The sequence below is a fragment of the Camelina sativa genome, chromosome 5 (genome assembly GCF_030686135.1).
Source record: "Camelina sativa cultivar CO46 ecotype springtype chromosome 5, ASM3068613v1".
NCBI classification, from domain to species: Eukaryota; Viridiplantae; Streptophyta; class Magnoliopsida; order Brassicales; family Brassicaceae; genus Camelina; species Camelina sativa.
The window spans coordinates 35,547,369-35,569,690 of NC_141884.1; the positions used below are offsets into that span (position 1 = coordinate 35,547,369).

General features: G+C 37.4%; 1 pseudogene; it reads left to right on the forward strand.

Moving 5' to 3' along the window:
* The first annotated feature begins 14,689 nt into the window (after positions 1 to 14,689).
* LOC147944778 (microtubule-associated protein 70-1 pseudogene) lies at positions 14,690 to 20,471 on the forward strand (annotated as a pseudogene).
* Positions 20,472 to 22,322: the final 1,851 nt, after the last annotated feature.

Consider the following 22,322-nt stretch of genomic DNA (forward strand, 5'->3'; position numbering starts at 1 on the left):
GCTCATCCAGGACTCGAATAGTCCCTTTTAATCGGCAGAGCCAAAAGACTTGCTTGAGTTTAAGACAAAGTGCTTTAATATACGCGCCAAGTCTCTTGCGGCAATCTTGATACATTCAGAGTTCCTTTTGCAAAGGATCCCCTTCAGGCTCGACGACATTGAAACTTGGAACGAGTTCACGGGATCAAGATGTCTCCGTCTCCTCTTGAGGGGGGGGGGCATTATCCGACGCATTCAGATCAAAACCGCTAGTTCCAGCAGCTGTCAGTTCTCGGGCTCGTTTCAACCATGCAGATCGGGTAGTCACTAGCATCTTTGCTAGTTTCGTTCTAGTTTGGAATGCTCTGAACATTTCCAACCCTTTCCCTATTTATACTAAAACTTGGAACGAAACCCCCATTGATTCCACTGCGTCCCGAGAATAACTCTAAAAGACCGTGCAAACATTCAATGTTTCTTGCCACGCGTCCCTAAAAAATCACTATAACTCAGCTGTCACATGAATCGGTGAGACCTTTTGTTTTCTCGTAAATATTATAACTCAGCCGTAAAGTCATATATATCAGATTGTTTCTTTCATATCGTTTCTTGAGATAACTCAGCCAAAACTCACTATAACTCAGCCATAAGTTATATATGATTTGGCGGTATTACGATATCAAGGCAACTAACACCAGTTTGACAACACCATTTTACCGGTATTATGATATCTCAGCCATTACGGATTTATAAATCACTATAACTGAGCCGTTATATGAATTGACGAGACCTTTCGTTTTCCCTTAAATACCATAACTCAGCCATAACTTTACTATAACTCAGCCGATAAATGATAGGAGATACTAAAATGTGGAAGCATAAAAGGTGGATAACAGGGACCTTCAATACATTAAAAAAGATACTCGCCTAAGAAATGAAAAATAATAATTTTAAAATAAATAGACTTTAGAATCACGAGTTGATAAGGTAAAACTGGAAATCACTGCTGGAAACCCTAAAAGATCTCACAGACATTGAGGGACAACCACCAAAGGTAACAGTTTTTGCACATGATTTGATAACTGTCTCCAAAGTTGAGAGGATGGAGACCGTTATCTAAATAACACAGCACAACACAAGCGGGTGAATGGAGTGGCGGGCTGTCAGGATAGCGAACGGAGGCTGTATATGAGTTTTTCCGGGCCGTCTTATAACGAGATAACGCAAACAGAAAATCATTACCAGTTATCATGGCACCCGTAGACATCAGAGGATAATGATGTGCATCAAACAGCTGGAGGTAGTGGACGGCCATAACCTCATTCCCTTGACAAATACTTAGTACCCCACATGCTAAGGTGGCATAAACATCGGCCGGTACAATACAACTGAGAATATCAATCCCACGCTGGATATCTCTATCCTCAGCCACAACCCTTAGCCCTTCATAGTAAATGGCAATGGGGTTGCCGACGTCAAAGCATTTGACGAAGAAAGGCCTGTACCGCCCTTCAATTTGGAGGCCACCATCACGGGCATTGGATGTGTTGATTTCTGATGGATCATTACAAAGGCAATAGATAGCAGCTGTCTTTAAAACTTCTTTACTGTAAACTGCATTTTTTCCCCTATGACCAGCCCTTAAAATAGAACCAAGTGACCACCATCGATCTTCTGCAGCAAGGGAAACGATTTTTATGAAACATCGTCGGGGAGATCCGGCATCTTGGATGCTCGAGCGGACATAGTGTTGTAAACAATAATTTTATTCTAGTTTGTAGTTGAGAGGTACTAGACTAAAGTTACGGGAATACTTGTATATATACAGAGATGGAATAATAGTATATTATTTGGTTGGACCAGAGTACAAGAAAGTTATTTGGATGATGACCTTTTGTTTTCCCGTAAATATTATAACTTAGCCGTCAAATCATATATATCATTCATTTACCTTCAAAATTTTTCTTGTGATAACTCAGCCATTACTATCTATAACTCAGCCATAACATGACCTTTCGTTATCCCGTAAATATTATAACTCAACTGTAAAGCGATATTTTGGCGGGAAACCATAAGTTAACCTAATAATAGACGCGACCTTTCGTTTTCCTATTGTTTTTCCTTTATATTCTCCTCATTCATATGTCTGACTCTCTTTCATCTCTTTCATCTCTTTCATCTCATTCTTCGTTTCTATTGTTTCTCTTTATCTTCTCCTAAATCACAGATCTGTCTATCAGTTACATCTTCCTATCGACATGGAAGTTGTTCCTCACATCGATGGACAGTTTTTTAGAGATGTCGAAGCGATCATTTGCGCCACTGGTCGGGAGAATATTCCGGTTCTAAACCTTGGTGTGGGTTCCTGGGTTGACAAAACCACTGTTACGTGGTTCAAGTTCCTTCACGTTCTCTCTATCGCGATTGGAAGAATACTTAAACAACTAGCACCATGCGTGGCCGACGTACCGCTTGATTCCCTTCCACTTTAAGAGACGGTGGTTTCTCCTCCTCGCGGTAAGATCAATAAAACAAACCACCATATTGATATTATTCTATACTCTTATCGTTTCTTTTCTTTAATTGTAGCGTAAATACACGTGGGATCCAAAGCATACTTTAACGGTCTGGATGCAGTTTAATTCGGTGGCTAGAACATTATTCAGATCCCAGATGCGTGCTCTCAAGAGGATATGGGCGAGTGGTGACAATAAACCCGAGATGCTGACTAGCATAGTTTGGAATGATTTGGTTGATATGTTTGAAGAATTTGGCACAGATGACGTCGGTTTCAAAAAGTGATTTTCATTGTACTTTTGTGTCGTCTTCTATATGAACTCATGAACTATGAACTACGAACTATGATTTTGTGTTTTTTTTTTGATTTCGTTTATGTTGTACTTTCATATTAATATAAATCGGTCATTATTACGATATCTCAGCCATTACGGAATGATAACTCAGCCATAAAGTTCAATAAGTCAACCACAAAATTGGATAACTCAGCCATCACTTTACCGTAACACTTTGAATAATATATCTCAGCCAACACTCAAATTAGAAAGTGTGGAAAAATCACTCTAAGTTTATAAATATCCCTTTTTATTGGTTTTAATGATAGTAATATTCATATTTCCATTCTAAATTTAAATTTAAGTTATAATAATTTAATATTCAATTTTCGGACAAATACTTTTACAAAAAATAAAAATGCATGAAAAAATCTCACTTTATGAATTTATTATGAATTCATAATAAATTATGTATTCATAATATAAAAAACTGACTTTATGAATTTATTATGCGTGTGGATTTGAGCAGGCACCGAATTAGTGATTTTTCGCGTTTCCCTAACAACACTTTTTGTGATATCGAGATTTTTTTTTAGTTAGATAATTTAACAGGAATCTGACAGAACGAAAGACCCAAGAAAGAAAGAAGAATACATTTTCATATTATTGTGAAGACCCTAAATGATAACTCAGCCGTCATAAACTCTAACTAAGCCATTACTACAGTATAAGACTAAATGACCGACCAAACCAAACCAAACCGAAAACTAATTTTACCCCTTTTGGTATTTTTGTATTGGTATTTTTGGTTAATTACGGTTATATTTGGCTTGCTATCGGTTATATTAAGTTAATCGACCTAATTTGGATAACATTTGGGTTATTTATGGTTATATATTTGTCTAACCGACACATAACCAGAAATAGCCGAAAAGTAATTTCAAAATTTTTTAAAATTTGAAAAATGGTTATCATATTAGTATATCCAAATTACCACCTTAAACCAAACACAATATAACCAAAACCAAACTGTTATATTAAAACCCATAATGTTGGAAATATGAAACATACACCTCAAACCCTAACCCTAACCCCTAAACGTCATGTTTTGAATGTTTTACACATTTTGATCAGAATGTGTAAAAATCAATCTTTGTCTATAATTATTACTTTTTTTGATTGCTTATTATGATTGTAATATTCATTTTTTCATTCTATATTTTAATTTTGAGTTATAATAATTTTAATTTACAAATATTTCATAAGTCAGCCGTGTGAAGTATGTAAATCAGTCGTAACTTAACCGTAAACCAGCCATAATTTTGAAAATAGACAAATCAAAGTTTTACAAATCTAAGTACAATTCCTACCAAAAGAAATCCAAATGTTTTACATATCATAGTACATAATGCATATACTAACAAAAGAAACGAAACGAAGGACATAATGCATTATTTAAACTAAACTCATAAACTCAGGTGCCTCATCGTAGATTTCTGCTGCCATTTTAACCCATATAGCCTGGATATTTTGATCACAGATTCCATCGAAAGACACACCAAGCGCTAGACATTCTATAAACTTTAAAGCGTACAAGCCACAGTCACCAACCTGTACGTTTTGAGGGACCTTGGAGACACTCTTCCTCCTGAAACTGAACTGACTGAAAGTAGGTGTACGAATTTCGTGAGGAACGTTCTCGTTCATCATTGCTGGAATCATCCGCATAAACGCCCTACAAGCATTCAGCATTCTAATATCACTGTCTTTGTTTGCTTGACCCACAATGCTATCATAGCAATCAATATGCCTTCTGATGAGATCCACGTGCAGCGCCACCCAGTGATTGCCTCCAGTTTGTGGAGCAATATACAGGTGATGCACATCTTCTATCCACTTCAAATTAGTCGGTTCATCTTGTGAAGTCAAACCTTTAACGAAATCTTTATAACTATTGCCAGTCAATTTAAAAAACTTGGGTTTCATCTCGAACTGTTTAAGATCACGAACCATCGTTCTGGTGAACCACGGGTCTATAAACACAATGCGTTTGTTGAGGAATGGGAAGGTATCTCGTTTGTACCTAATACTGAGGAGTCTCATAAACGTGCCCATGTGCTATAAAACCGAAAACTGATTAGTAAACAACAACTCAGCCATAATGTAATATAAGTCAGCCGTAAACATAGTAACTCAGCCATTATGTATTATATCTCAGCCGTAAACAGAATAACTCAGACATCAAGTTAAACTTACTGTATCAGACAGCCACCCAAATGTACCATTCTTCACTGGCCAGTTCTTTCTTTCGGTGATGAGAGTCCTATAGAATTCAATATTTGGTGCTGACTTGCCTAATGGTGTATCCCTAAGAGACAAATAAGAACAGGTTAATATAATTTTAACAAGATATGATTAACAAGGGTCTAAAGGGTCATACTCGGCTGTCTTTAGGTACTACAAAAGGTTTTTCAACTTGACCGTATCAACCGGTGCCAAAGGATCATATATTCCAGCTTCAGGTACACAGTTCTTCCTCATGCACGTCAGTCCGTTGTCCCCAATATAAGGAAAAATCCTCGCTTGTGTAGCTTGTAGTTTATTCAATGAACTTCCATCCGAGGACAGCTTAACATTCTCCAGCCTTAAAGCTTTAATTCTATCAAGCCTAATCTTTTCCTCCTCATCATCCTCAGATTCAGGTTCAAGGATATTGTTTTCAGCCATAATCTCGGCTGTCATATCACATATACTACTGTCAGCAGCGTCGGCACCAACATTTGCACCAGCTTCGGATACTCTCTCTTTTGCGGCAACAGGTTCTACATATTGCAACGGACTGACGTGAGTAGGCTTAGTATTCTTTCTACCTCTTCTCTTTTGCGGATTATTTTCAACCTTCTTTTCCGCCAACTCTTTGACCTTCTTTGCAGCCGCCGCCTCATCTTTGGCCTTCTTTGCCGCCAACTCTTTGATCTTCTTCGTAGCGGCCGCCTCATCTTTGGCCTTCTTTGCATCTAATTCTTTGTCCTTCTTTTCATCTTTGGCATTTTTTCTCGTGTTAGGCCGTTGAATTGGTTTCGTAGCAGCTGGAGACTTCTCAATAAAATTAAGAGGATCATCTTTATCAAACTCTTTATTCAGATTCCTACTAACCCTAGCCATACCACTGCCACCTACCTGTATATCATAGCGAAGACAATTAAAGATAATGATAACTCAACCTAAACATTATGGAAAATCAGCCATAACATTAACATAATTCAGACATTACCGGAGGACTATTGACAGAGTAGTGTTGTTGCATTTTTCCTGGAACTGCTGGTGGACTTTTTGGTGTCAACAGTTTATCCCGAAGGTCTTCTGGTAATAGGTTCTTTATTTTGAAATTTTTATAATTTGACCACTCATCAAAAGTGTTTTGGCCAGTTTGCCCAACACCCAAGGAAAGCACGTGCTCTTTCATCTAGTTGAGATCACTCTCAACAGATCCAAACCTGGTTTCAAACCTTTCATTCATCCTCTTTTCTATTCTATCTCCAATGTTTTTTTCCAAGGTGTCAAACCTTGAGGTTAAATTAGACACCAACTCAATGAGAGTTCCAACCGACCCAACCGACACATCTTCTCCAGCATCTTCCTCCTCACTAGCACACTGAAACATATACACAAACCGTCGTAAACAAGCTAACGAAAGATTACATATAATATAAACTCACTATACACCATATCTCTTACCTTTATTCCTTTCTTCTTCTTCTTCTTCTTCCTCTTCTGTTCAGCTCCTTCACCATATCCACCACCCTGACTGTTGGAAACTACCACCTTCTTGACTTTCTGCTTCTTTGCGGGAGGAGAGTCAAAATCAACATCTGCTTTAACATCCCAAAAACCTTTAACAAAATTATCCTCATGTATGTCTTGGATAAGGCGATCAACTGCTGGCTCGTCTTTTTGATCTGGCCACGTATGAAATAGCTCGCGTACATCATCCTTCACAACCAATTTAGTCACACGCAGCTGTAACATAAGAGAATATGAGAGCCATCAGTAAATAATAACTTAGCCATCACAAAAACATAAATCAGCCATTACTAAAACATAACTCAGCCATCACTAAACCATAACTCATCCATAACTAAATCATAACTCATCCATTACTAAACAATCACTCAACCAGATATAAACCTTATCTCACCAAACGCTTTGATATCTTCAGCAATTACCGATACCATCGTAGAACATGTACGGTTTCCATGCCATTGAAGCGACGGTATGACATCATATTCAGCTGATGCATTCCCAAACTGTTCTCCAAAGCATTTGATGGACTCATACGCCCAAGCCTGTAACACGGGTGTAAACCCACTAAGGGTGTACGACTTTCCCGTAGGGTTCACCATCTTTATAGAATCAACAAGAGCTTCAAATGCTGACCGACCCCACAGATAAGTCTTCACGGCTTCATCATCAAAAACTCTTTTGGCACTTTCATATGGAATTCTAGAGTTATTATGCAAACCATAAAGTCCAATGTGTTGAAGAAGCAACAGCTCCAACCATTTACGATGATCAAGGTTAACCTATCCCCAGCACACTTTTAATGCTTCCCTGAGTTCAAGTAGCGTTGGACCTGCCCCACCAGGCAGTTTCAAAAGTTTGAAGAACTCTTTGTGTTCCTCTTCAAGTTCAAACCGTTCAGTAGGCATTGGGTCTATGTTTAACCCCGTCACATAATGAAATTCATTCAACCCAAACCTGATAGGTTGACCGCCGACCACAAACCAAAGCTCCTTCTTATGTACCCTTAACTGGTTACATAGTAGGAAATATACAACCTTACCAGACCAGACGAATTGGCTAACAACTAGCTTAGAGATTATTCCAATAGGTACATCCTTCGTTTTTTCCCACGCATCCTGTCCTATTGATTCCCTAATATGAGGGTATTCTAACATCGTGAAATTGGTGTTAATTTTTTTAGTATGTCGAATAGACTTCATTTCTGGCCAAAGTCTTGGGGGGGGGGGGGTAATCCCTTGCTTGTTCTTTAGAAATATCCTTAGCCATCTGATAGTAAATCAAAAAATAAATCAGCCATAACATATGACAAACGCAATGCATATAATAACTCCGCCACAAATACATAACTCAGCCGTAAAGCATAAGATAACTCAGTCCAAACTCAGCCATCAACGACGGCGACAATCAGCCGTAACTCAAAAATAAAGAGGAAGACACATACCAGAACTCGAAGACGAGACGGCTTAGACAGAAACGAACAAGACAGCGACGACGAAGAGAGAAAGAGTGAATGAGGATATCGAGCAAAGACGGCAAGAGATAACGACGAGAGATGACGGCGAGAGATGACGGCGAGAGATGACGGCAAGAGAGTAGAAAAAGACAGATTATCGCCGGCGGAATTAGGGTTCGTCGAGAGAGAGAGAGATTTTTGCCGACGATAGGGACATAGAGTTTTTTTTTTTCGCAGTTTAAAAACTGTTCACTTTCCCTCTCATTGAAACTGTCGATTTTGGAAAGATAACTCAGCAGTCATAAACGGTACCTCAGCCAACCCTCAAATTTGAATGACTAAATAACCGACTAAACCGAACCGAACCAAAAAAATAATTTTTCCCAATTTGGTATTTTTGTATTGGTATGTTTGCCTAGTTTCGGTTATATTCGGCTTATTTCGGTTATATTAGGCTAATCTACTTAATTACAATATATTTTGGGTTATTTATGGTTATATATTCATCTAACCGACCCATAACCAGACTAACAAAAATTAATTTCAAAATTTTTTAAAAATATTCAAATGGTACTCATATTAGTATATCCATATTACCACCTTAATCCAAACACATTAGATCCAAAACCAAACTGTTATATTAAAAACAAATAATGTTACTCATCTAAACCCTAAACCCTAAACCCTAAACCCTAACCCTAACCCTAACCCCTAAACGTCATGTTTTGGTATGTTTGACACATTTTGATCAGAATGTGTAAAAATCACTATTTGTCTATAATTATTATTTTTATTGGTTATAATAAGAGTAATATTCATTTTTCCATTCTAAATTTTAATTTTGAGTTATAATAACCTTATTTTACAAATATCTCATAACTCAGCCGTTTAAGTCAATAAATCAGCCACTACTTAGTCAAATTACTGGCCCCTTTTTTAATAATAAATAAAAATAAATTCAAAAATTTGAATTCAAATTTTTGAATTTGTTTTTAATAATAAATCATTTAAAATATATTTATTACCCGTATGGATGATAACAAGAAACATAATTATTGTTTGCGTCTCTCCAACAACACTTTTTGCATTGCCGAGCGGGTATAAAATAAATTAATATGGCCGTCGGATAACTCAGCCGTAACACCATTATTATGGCCGTTGCATAAGTCAGCCGTAACATAGTTGTTAATTTAACTGACTATCCTAAGTCAGTCGTATAAAGAACACAACTCAGCCTTCAAGTATATTACTGTCAAACGACGTCGTTCGATATATTGTTTTAGATAAATTATGGGATTTGTTGTGACTTATTGCTTCAGTAATCGAGTCAAGATGATGGCAAACAGAGATATCTACGGCCGCAACTCCAGGACTGATGAGAAAACTGCTTCTGAAGCACTAGTTAAGGTAGATCTCTGGACTATCTGAAATCTCAAAGCATTATCTTAATATTGTGTTTGTGGAACTGTAGGAGCTGAATCGTAATGAAATAAATATGAAAATGAGGTACGGCAAAATCCGGAGGCGTGACAAGGGCATTCCAGTCGGGTGTAATTGGTGCGGTGCTTCTCGTTGCCACTTCTAATGATCCTACCACGAGAGGAGAACATTATTTCAGTTGTCTGTATGACAACACAGATGTAAAGATTTTTGTACTCTTATTTTTGAGTTTCGTGTTCTGCTTCTAACTTTTTTTGTAGTCTAATATAAATTATGTACTATTTGTAAGGGTCCCGGTCAAGGCTGCGGTTTCAGGAAGTGGTGGACTGATGCAGTGCGCGAAGAGTTTAGGGTTATTCAGGAGGAGAAGAATGAGATGAAGCAGGACTTGGATGCAGCCAAGAAGCGCATCGAGATTCAAGAAGAAATGATCTTGTATTTGGAAAAGAAATATGACGCGCTGGAGAAGAAGTTTGAGTGCTTGAACAAGTATCTGTGAGATTAGTCAAGCTCCGTTGTTTTATGTTTTATTTGGAATTGATATGAACTTTCTATATTGTGGTGTTTTATCAATCTATTTTAATAACTCAGTCATGATTAATTATAACCCAGCCGTCATAAACGATATCTCAGCCAACCCTCAAATTAGAATGACTAAATAACCGACTAAACCAAACCAAACCAATAAAATAAATTTTCAAATTTGATATTTTTGAATTGGTATGTTTGGTTAATTTCGGATATATTCGGCTTAATTTCGGCTGTATTAGGCTAATCTACTTAATTACAATATATTTTGGGTTATTTATTGTTATATATTAATATAACCGACCCATAACCGGAAATAACCAAAAATTTTTGATTTAAAAAAAAAATATTCAACTGGTAATAATATTAGTATATCCATATTACCACCTTAAAGCAAACACATTAAAACACATTAGAACCAAAACAAAAAATCAAATAATGTTATTCATCTGAACCCTACATCTCAAACCCTAAACTCCAACCCTAACCCTAACCCTAACCCCTAAACGTCATGTGTTGTATGTTTTACACATTCTTGTTGAGAATGTGTAAAAATCAATATTTCTCTATAATTATTACTTTTTATTGGTTATAATAATTGTAATATTCATAATTCAATTGTACATTTTAATGTTTAGTCACTTTGTCAGAATTTTTAGATCTTTTATTCGAATTTTGAGTTCAATTTTTTTAATTATTTTGTATAATATATTGTGAAAAAGCTAACTTTATAAATTTATTACGCGTGTGGATCTGAGCAGGCACAGAATTATTGTTTGGGTTTCCCCAACAACACTTTTTGAAATATCGAGGCACGGCACAAAAGACTAAACGAATCCGTACCAAGTACATAACTCAGCCATAGCTCACTCAGCCGTACGAAGTAGATAACTCAGCCGTTCGAAATATATAACTCAGCCATAACATATATGTTAGTTTAATATTTAATTATAACTCAGCCGTGTGAAGTACATAACTCAGCCGTAACATTGAAAAGATACTAAACAAAGGACTTTCTTATCCAAGTACAATTCCTACCAAAAGAAATCCGAATTTTTTCAATATCCAAGTACAATTCCTACCAAAAGAAATCCAAATGTTTTTTTACATATCCAAGTGCAAGTCCTACCAAAAGAAATACAAATGTTTTTAACGTGAACTGATTCATAAAATCAGGTGACTCATCGTAGATTTCTGCTGCTATTTTAACATGTATACCCTGGATGTTTTGATCACAGATTCCATCGAAAGACACACCAAGCGCTAGACATTCTATAAACTTTAAAGCGTACACGCCACAGTCACCAACCTGTACGTTTTGCGGGACCTTGGAGACTGTCCTCCTCCTGAAGGTAAACTGTTTGAAAGTAGGTGTACGAATTTCTTGAGGAACATTCTCGTTCATCATTGCTGGAATCATCCGCGTAAACGCCCTACAAGCATTCAGTATATAAAGCTCACTGTCTTCGGTTACTTGTCCCACGATGCTATCATAGCAATCAATATGCGCCCTAAGCAGATCCACGTGCAGCGCCACCCAATGATCGCCTCCAGTTTGTGGAGAAATATACAGGTGATCCACATCTTCAATCCACTTTAAATTAGTCGGTTCATCTGTTGGTAACAAACCTTTAACTAAACCTTCATAACTATTGCCAGTCATTTTAAAAAACTTGGGTTTAATCTGGAACTGTTGTAGACTACGAATCATATCACTGGTGAACCACAGGTCTATAAACGCAATGCGTTTGTTGTGAATGGGAAGGGATTTCGTTTGTACCTACACCTAAGGACTCTCATAAACGCGCCCATGTGCTGTACAACAGAAAACTGAGTAGTAAACAACAACGCAGCCATAATGTAATATAAGTGAGACAACAACAAAAATAACTAAGACATTAAGATAAACATACTTCATCAGTAAGCCACCCATAGGTACCATTTCTTTCTGGTCTCACTGGCCAGTCCTTTCGTTCGGTGATTAGCATCCTATAGAATTCAATTTCGATTTCGCCTTTGCCTAACGGAATATTCCTAACAAACAGATAAACACAAGTTAATATAATGTTAACAAGCTGTTATTAACTTGTTAAGCAAAAGGGTCTAAAGGGTCATACTCGGCGCTCTTTAGGAACTCCAAAAGTTTCTGCAACTTGACCGGATCAACAGGTGCTAGAGGATCATATATTCCAGGTCCAGGTGAACAGTTCTCCTCATGCACGTCAGTACGTTGTCTCCAATATAAGGGAAAATCCAGCTTGGATGATCTTGTTGCGTATTCAATGCACTCCCATCCGCTGACAGCTTAACACTCTCCAGCCTTAAAGCTTTAATTCTATCAAGCCTAATCTTTTCCTCCTCATCATCCTCAGATTCAGGTTCAAGTGAGTTGGCTTCAGTAATAAACTGGTCTGTAATATCATCAACATCAGCACCTTCTGCACCAGCTTCTGCACCAGCTTATGCACCAGCTTCTGCACTAGCTTCTGCACCAGCTTCTGCACCAGCTTCTCCCTTATTCAAACCTCCAGATTCAGCGATACATTTTCAATGTTTGTATCAACGGTGTCAAACCTTGTGTTTAACTTAGAGATCAATTCGAAGATAGTTCTAACCGACCCATCTTCCCCAGCATCTTCCTTCTCACTTACCTTATTTCCTTTCTTCTTCCTCTCCTGTGCAACTCATTCACTAGTTTCACCACCCTGACTGTTGGAAACTTTCATCTTCTGGACTTTCCGCTTCTTTGCGGGAGGAGATTCAGACTCAACAACTACTTCAACTTTTTTTTTCTTTTTCTTCTTATCACTCCCCTTAACATCCCAAAAACCTATAACAAATTTATCCATATGTATGTCTTCGATCAGGCGATCAATTGCTGGGTCGTCTTCTTGATCTGGCCACGAATGAAATAGCTTGCAGCCATTTTCCTTCATAACCATTTTTCTCACACGCAGCTGTAACATAAGAGATTATGAAACCCATCAGTAAGTTTTAACTCAGCCAACACTAAACCATAACTCAGCCATGACTAAACCATAACTCAGCCATCTTGAACATAACTCAGCCATACTTGAAACATAACTCAGCCTTCACTAAACCATAACTCAGCAATTACTATACTAAATAATAACTCAGTCATTACTAAACAATCACTCAACCACTAGTAAACCATATCTCAGCCATAATTTAAACAATAACCCAGTCAGTAACTATCAGTCTATCATAACACAATCAAAACCTTACCTCACCAAACGCTTTGATATCTTCAGAAATTACGGTTTCCAGCGTTGAACGTATACGGTGTCCACCCCATTGAAGCAACGGTATGGCATCATCTTCAGCTGATGCATTCCCAAACCGTTCTCCAAAGCATTTGATGGACTCATACGCCCAAGCCTGTAACACGAGTGTAAACCCACTAAGGGTGTACGACTTTCCCGTAGGGTTCAACATCTTTATGGAATCAACCAGAGCTTCAAATGCTGACCGACCCCACGGATACGTCTTCATTGCTTCATCATCAAAAACTCTTTTGGAACTTTCATATGGAATTCTAGAGTTATGATGCAAACCGTAAAGTCCAATGTGTTGAAGAAGCAACAGCTCCAACCATTTACGATGATCAAGGTTAATCCATCCCCGACACACTTTTAATGCTTCCCTGAGTTCAAGTAGCGTTGGACCTGCCCCACCAGGCACTTTCAAAAGTCTGAGAAACTCTTTGTGTACCTCTTCAAGTTCAAACCGTTCAGTAGGCATTGGCTCTATGTTTAACCCCGTCACATAATGAAATTCATTCAACCCAAACCTGATAGGTTAACCGCCGACAACAAACCAAAGCTCCTTCTTATGTACCCTTAACTGGTTACATAGTAGGAAATGTACAACCTTACCAGACCAGACGAATTGGCTATCAACTAGCTTAGAGATTATTCCAATAGGTACATCCTTCATTTTTTCCCACGCGTCCTGTCCTATTGATTCCCTAATTTGAGGGAATTCTCTCATCCTGAAATTGGTATTAATATCTCTAAACTCTATATTAGAGTTTCCTTCAGCGAATAGTCTTGGGGGGTAATCCCTTGCTTGTTCTTCAGAAATATTCACCATCGACATCTGTTAAATAATATAATTCATAAGTAAATCATAAAATAAATCAGCCATAACATAAAACAAACTCATAGACAAAGCATAACATAACTCAGCCACAACACATAACTCAGATCTAAAGCACAAAATATCTCAGTCACAACTCAGCCGCAAAATAAAACAAACAGTAAATCAGCCATCGAATCGAATAGATCTAACAAATCAGCCGTAAACCCTAAAATAACTGAGCCGCAACATCAAACAAAAAGTAAATCAGCCATCGAATCGAATAGATCTAACAAATCAGCCGTCATTAACAATGGCGACAATCAGCCGTAAATCATCGAAAAAACTCACATTCAGCCGGAAATTGAAAAACAAAATCGAAATCGTAAAACAAAATCAAAAAACAAAACCCAATGGGTAAATTGTAATTACACCCAAGGCACTAAACATTTGAGTAATTTTCAAAAGATTTATAAACATGAGTAATAAACCAACTTTTGGATAACATTTGAGTAATTCTTTCTTAAGAAAAACAAAAAAATACACACACATTATTGATTGTCAATCAAAAGAAAAGAAAAACAGAGATCTCTAAATGCAGCGATTTCGTGATAAACTTGCCATTTCAGATCAAGCTGCTAAATCTGAAGCACAACTAAAAATATTCATTTTCTTCATGCATTAGGCATCTTCAACTATTGGTTCTTGTTTAACTGAGTTAAAGTAAAACTATTTGTTTGTATGATTTCAAAGACAAGTTTCAACTACGACTGAAAGTGCTTGAAGAAACGCTGAGAGGCACCTCAAGTAGCAGTTTTAGGAACAAACCAGAGGAAAGAAGCATGAGTAATGGACCCTCTCATAGGCAGTCACTTGGTGGATCAGATAATTTACAAAAAATTGCGTAACTTTTTTGTCAAAGAAAACACTGATGGGAAATTCCTTTAATTCCACCTCGGTATTGAAGAATACTAAAGAAATATCTAAGTCATTTGATGGAGGCACAAGATAATTAGATAGAGGCAAAGCAATCTTAAATGGACCTGAGATTTATTCATTCAACGAGGCTTGTGACGAATCCAAAGAAGCAGAATCGCCTACTACCTGGAAAGAAGATTCAGAGGAGAAGCCACCAAGCACCAAATACTGAAGACAATGTCCCAGGTGTTTTGTATAATTTACTTCAGAAAGAAGTAGTAGATCACATGAAAAAAAAATCAAAGCCTTAAAGATAAGGATGACGCCATAGAGGTAAATTTCCAAATGTGCCATTTATAAATATTGCTAAAATTGAAAGAAAGAAGATAAGAGGAGATATGAAAGATTGTTTCTTTGTTATTCAATCCTTAAGAACCACATTACACTCTATGCTTTGTTTTTATATTGGTTACAAGAGTTTTAACCTAGAGTCTAGAGTCTTCCAATGAATGCTGCTCTGGCATAGATGTTACATGGCATCATTGTCATCGTATGTTTTAAGTGAGGCAAACCGATTCTGTGTCGTTACTGCCGTACTAGTCCTTTCTGCAAATCCTTTCTTTTTGTCTTGATCTGCAGATAGTCGTTGAATCATTGTGGGCTTGGGAGTTATGTTGGGCCTTAGACCTAGAAGGCTTTTTTGCAGAGTTGTGTCGTTTTGAGCTTTGCTCTTTACACTTCCCCGCAAACTTGGAGTAAGTGGAACACCAACGCCAAGTTTGGTTCTGAGTATTTGAAACGGCCATTGAGGAAGAGACTCGGTAAATATGTCTGCAAGCTGTAGATCAACAGGGATATGGTTGACGATTAACTTACCAAAAGCCACTTGCTCACGTACATAGTGATAATGCGTGGAAAAGTTCTTTGTGCGAGCATGAAAGGTTGGATTTGTTATGAGATATACTGCTGAAAAATTATCGTAGTAAAGTTCTGGTGTTGAGGAGAGAAACACCGAGGTCTTGAAGCAAGTTACCAGCCAAGTAGTTTCAGAGGCTGCCTCGGACATGACTGTGTCTTGTTTTTTTGAAGACCAAGAAATCATATTGCTTCCAAGAAAGGTACAGAAGCCACCAGTGGAGCGACTAGTGGATTTACAGCCGGCGTAATCGCTGTCGCTGTATACTTGCAGCTTGGAATTTGTATTTCTGTCAAACAAAATTCCCGTGGTTGTAGTGCCTTTTATATATCTGAGAATTCGCTTGAGGAGATTGAAGTCCAAGACAGATGGAGCATGCATCTTTTGACAGACGTAGTTAACAGCAAATTGCAGATCAAGTCTTGTTAGTGTGAGGTACTGCAGACGACCTGCCAAGCTTCTAAAGTATCTGGGATCAGCAAATTCAACATTTTGTTGTCGTGTTTTCTTGAGTTGTTGAGGGAGAGGTGTGGCAATAGGGGAACAAAATGACATAGCTGCTGCAGTAAGGAGGTCTTCAGCATATTTTCTTTAAGACAAGAACAGACCATTCTCATGATATTGGATTTGAATGCCAAGGAAATAGTAGAGTTTTCCAAGATCCTTCATTCTGAACTGCTTGCTTAACTCATCAAGCATATTTGAGAGTAACGCTGATGAATTTCCTGTAATTGCCATATCATCGACATAAAGCAGTAACATAATGATGTCTTTACCTTTGAAATAGACGAACAAGGAAGTGTTCCTTAGACTGCAAGTGAAGCCAAAATCAGGCAATAAGTTACTAAACTTGTCGAACCAGGCCCTTGGGAACTGTTTTAGGCTGTAGAGGGATTTATCTAAGAGGCACACATGATCGAGAAAGTCCTCGTTAACAAATCCGGCTAGCTGTTTCATGTATACTGTTTCGGTAAGATCTCCATGGAGAAATGCATTTTTTACATACATTTGCTTGATTTCCCAGTTCATGATAGCTGCAAAGTGGAGAACAGCTCTAACTGTTGCTATTCTGACCACTGGACTGTATGTCTCTAGATAATCGATGCCCTCTTCTTGCTTGAATCCTTGAACAATGAGTCTAGCTTTAAACTTATCCAGTGAGCCGTCTGCATTGAGCTTGACTCTGAAGACCCATTTTGAAATGCATATCTGGAGTTTGAGGGATGAGAGAGAAGGTGTTTGCTTCTTTATAGTTATCCATTGCTTCATTTATTGCTGCAGTCAAGTATGGATCCTTTAAAGATCTTGTTACTGTTTCAGGTTTAGGATATGATACATTGTGTGTAAGAAGAGCATATCGAGGATTCGGTTTTGAAATGCCTGATTTTGATCGTGTGGTCATGGGATGAGTTGAAGCTTCTGCAGGAGCATTGAGATCGACATTGCCACTGAGGTCATCATTTGTGTCTGAAGTATGCACATTTGAGATTGCTGATTGGGAGCTCTTGCCTATAGGAACAAGGTCAATGCTTGTCGTACACTCAGTACTCCCATCAACAACCTCAAGTGGCGATTCAAGCACTGTACTTGTTGGAGTAGAACTAGTGGCATCAGTAGTAGCAACCGCTGTAATGAGTGAAATTGCAGAAGCTGGAATTTCAGTAACAGTCTCAGAGTGATCACATATTTCAGAGGCATTTGAAAGTTTTCTGAGCCATGCACCATACAAAGGTGTAGGTGAGGACCGTTGGAGATAACTGTATGTGCTGGCGAAGGGAAGCAAGATAACATGATGACTGAGATAAACCCTCCTAGTTGGAGGATATAAACATCTATATCCTTTGTATTTCTCAGTATAGCCTAGAAAAACACACTTAAGAGACCTTGGATCGAACTTGTTTTGGGTATAGAGTGGGGAAGCAAGCACATCTGAAGGTTCTTAGAGCAGAGTATTCTGGAGTTTTACCAAAGAGAGCTTCATGAGGGCTTTTGTGATCTTTGAGAGCACTTGTTGGCAACAAATTACAATGGAAATTCGATGTGAAGAAAACTTCCACCCAAAAACTATGTGGAGTAGCACTTTGAAACATTAAGGTGACGCCATTTCAGCTAGCTGTCTATGCTTCCTTTCCGCTATCCCATTCTGTTGCGGAGTGTGAGGGCATGACATGAAATGTTGAATGCCAGCATTTTGCAGATGAGTAAGGAATCTGTTACTTATAAATTCTCCTCCTCCATCTGATTGAAAAATTCCAATTTTTGTTTGCAGCAAATTCTCAACAAGGAACTGATACTTGATGAAAGTAGAACAGAAATCAGAGTTTTTCTTTAAAGGATAAAGCCAACAATAGATGGAATAGTTGTCAATAAATACTGCATAAAATCTGAATCCTTGAACAGAAGAAACAGGAGAAGGACCCCATAGATCACATTGCACTCTTTCTAGGGGTCTTGAAGCAAGAAAAGTAGAAGAACTAAATGGCAATCTTGAACTCTTCCCAAGCTAACATGATTCACACACATTGCTCGTACTTTTATTAACTTGAATTGCCTTATTTGCAGAGAGAAATTGAAGCACTTGTTGATTTGGATGTCCTAGTCTCTGATGCCACACCTCATCACTTGTCCTGATCTGTCTTATAGAGTACAACATATGATACTTCAGATCATCCAGCTTATAGAGACTGTTATTTTTCCTTCCCTTTGTCAGAAGTTTGTGCGTTGCCTTGTCCTTAATAATAACATCAACATCATCAAAAGTGACAGTACATGGATAATCTTTAGTTAACTTTGACACTGATAGTAGATTCTTTGCTATTTCAAGACATACCAACACGTCTTTAAGAGGAATTGTACTTGACGTTGTGGAAAGATTAGCGGAACCAACATGAGTGATTGGGAGGAAATTTCCATCACTTGCCATTACCATGTCAGTCCCATGGTATGGTTGAGTTTGTTGGAGGCGTTGAACGGAGCTAGTGATATGAGTCGTTGCATCTTAATCTGGTACCAACTGTTGTCCTCTATGACATCGGTGATGTGGAGAGCCGAGAAAGCTGCTGCATTGATTGCAGGTTGAGATGGTTGTTGATATTCTTCATCAAACCTGTACCAACACTCGAAAGCATTGTGTCCTCGTTTCCCACAGATTTGACAGAATGGCTTCTCACTTGTGCTGAAAGGTCGAGGTGAGCTTGCGGAGGATGAAAATTGTTTGTGAAAGCCACGACCTCTGGTGGAGTAACTGCCGCGTCCTCTGCCTCTGTTTCCACGTCCTCTGTGAGAGTAGTTAGACGACCTCGTAGTGTTGAAGGCCAAGTGTGGTGAGACATCAGCAGAAACAGAGTAACCTTGGAGTCTGTCATCATATCCGGTAAGACAAGATATCACATTGTCGTAGGTAGGTGCAGGCAATCGATCCATTGAGAACTCAATAACAGTGTTAATCGGCTCATACTCACGACCTAAGCTTCTTAAAGCTGCAAAGATCTTCTTTTTCTCACTAACCGGATCTCCTATAGAAGCTAGCTGATCACAAATATCCTTGATTCCTAAGGTAATCTGACATTCTTTTATCTAGTTTTTCAGCATTTTGCAGACGCCTTTGTAACTCAAATAGCCTAGAGGATGATGTCCGGTTAAAGTGAGAGATTAAGGTTTCCCATACCTCTTGAGCAGTTGCAGAACCGACCACCAATCGCAGAACGTTCTCAGTCATGGAGCCAAGCAGCCACGCCTTGACAACTTGGTCAGATCTGGACCAGCTCTCAAAATCTGGGTTGAGTACGTCTTCGGTTCTGCCATTATTGTTGTTGCGAATGAGAATCTTCTCAGCAGGTGGTTGGACAGCTCCATTGACAATGCCAAGAAGAGCTTGAGTGCGAAGAAAGGATTCAAACTGAGAAATTTCCAAATGATGTAATTTTGCTCGGTGAGTTTTATAGTAACACAATTTGAAATGTGAAGAGAGGGAGAAGAATAGGGTTACATGGTTTCGTCCATGGCTCTGATACCATGAAAGAAAGAAGATAAGAGAAGATATGAAAGATTGTTTCTTTGTTATTCAATCATTAAGAACCACATTACACTCTATGCTTTGCTTTTATATTGGTTACAAGAGTTTTAACCTAGAGCCTAGAGTCTTTCAATAATTGATGCTCTGGCATAGTGATGTTATGTGGCATCATTGTCATCGTATGATTCAAGTGAGGCAAACCGATTCTATGTCGTTACTGCCGTACTAGTCCTTTATGTAAATCCTTTCTTTTTGTCTTAATCTGCAGGTAGCTGTTGAATCATTGTGGGCTTCGGAGTTATGTTGGGCCTTGGACCTAGAAGGCCTTTTTGCAGAGTTGTGTCGTTTTGAGCTTTGCTCTTTACAAAAATGACGTGTTGTAATGGAACTATTGATATTTTCTTGTAGATGTTAGCAAAAAAATTTGAAACTTTAACAAAGGCAGTGGAGGTTAAAGCGAAAAAGATGAGAAGGGAAGTGCTCCAATGGAGAAAGAGTGAGAAGGGAAGAGCTCCAATAGAGAAATAGTGATATATCATGGTTTTTACGGTTTGAACCATGATATAAGTGTGCTTTTAGAATCTTTGAATTTTCTTTTTAGGGTCTTTTTGAGTCTTTGTAGGACTAGGAACCATTTAGCACGGATGAGAGCATAATGGAGCATTTGAGAGATTTTTGGAGTAAATAAAGCAAAGGCGATCAAGCTGGAGTCGAGGCTCAATATTGGTATCGATCGACACCGGTGTCCATGAACGAAGAGGGGCGAGTTTCTTAAGTTTGATGTTTTACAAAACTGCCCCAAGTTCTCCTTTATTGCAATATTAGTCCCTATCATGTATTAGAGATATTTAATCATCTTTTAGATTTTAGAAACACGAGATGCTTTATTTTGCTGCCACCTTTGAGAGAGAGATCTTGAGAGCTTCGGAGAGACAAGTTTGAACTCATCTGTAGAAAGAAGATTTCAAACTCCTTTATTATTCTTTTGATTTCTTATGCAATTTATTCAGATTATGATTTGGGTTCCTACAATGATGTCTTAGTCATTCTCTTGTTAGGTTTAGGGATTCTCATTAGGGATTGAAATTTTTTTAAAAATACGTATTTTTCTATGTATAAGGTCTTGCAGCAAGGTATCTAGCAATGTGCGTCAATTATACCTAGACTTGCTTAAGAATCTCAGCTACTACACTATTTTGTGTAGTTATTTTCACACCAACGAGAATTCTAGCTTTAGATCATTATTCATCATTGTCGCAAAAAATCTTTTGATTGTGACCACCTTTTTGTCTTTTGATTTCTTCGACGAAGATCTTTTGATTAACCGTGGTCTCATATGTGTCAAGTTGCTTTCTACCATTTGTCACAAAGCTTTCATGAAATTTATATTGATCTACTTTAATTATCCCTTTGTAGCATTGGGGAATGTCCTTATTTATTATATTTTAAACTTTGGGATATTTTAAACTATGTTATCCTTGTATTTGGTTTGATTTAGATAATTGATATCAAATGTTTGTAAAAAAAAACAAAAAAAACATCACAGTCTATTTAATGTTGGAAACATTTAAACACATACTCCCTCCGATTTTTATTAGTTATCGTTATAGAGTTGAAATTTTGTGTCATAATACTTATCGTTTTATATTTCTAATGCAAATGTTTGGTCAATATTTCAATTTTATCTAATTGTTTTAATGTTTTGACCAATAAAAATATTAGAAAATATATATTGAAAAAATAAAACAATAAAATTATTGGTTTTCTAAATTTGTGTGAAACAACCTTAAACGACAACTAATAAAAAAATAGAGGGAGTACAAGATTTATATATTTAATTATACTAAAGAACCACTTTATAAGTGTTTGTATTAATATTGGGTACATCGAACCGTTTTTTATTAATAAAAATCATAAAACATACAAGACACAAGAAAAAAACTGTTGACTAGAAGAACAAGTAGCTAGTAAGGGAAAATAGTTTTGATGATGTCAATAGAAATAGATAAAAAAAGAATTATTGTCATAGCCGTCGGGGTAATTATAGCCTTGCTAGGTTTATGTTATTTAAGTTGGAATCTATGATGGATTAAAAGTAATCGGATTTTTTTCTTCTTTAATCATTTAGTTCTCATATAAATAAATTATTATTCTTGAACAATATTCTATTTTATATACAAGATGATAAAAATATGTAGAAAAAATATATGTATAAATTAAAGCTACACATGATTTGAATACATTGTTACAATGCAATATAACATATGTTTTCACCATTAAATCACTGATTTTGGTGTATTTTTTATTTATTTTAATTAGATTCATATATATATATTAAATTCTCTAAGATACATATATAAATTACTTTTCTTTTGGTAG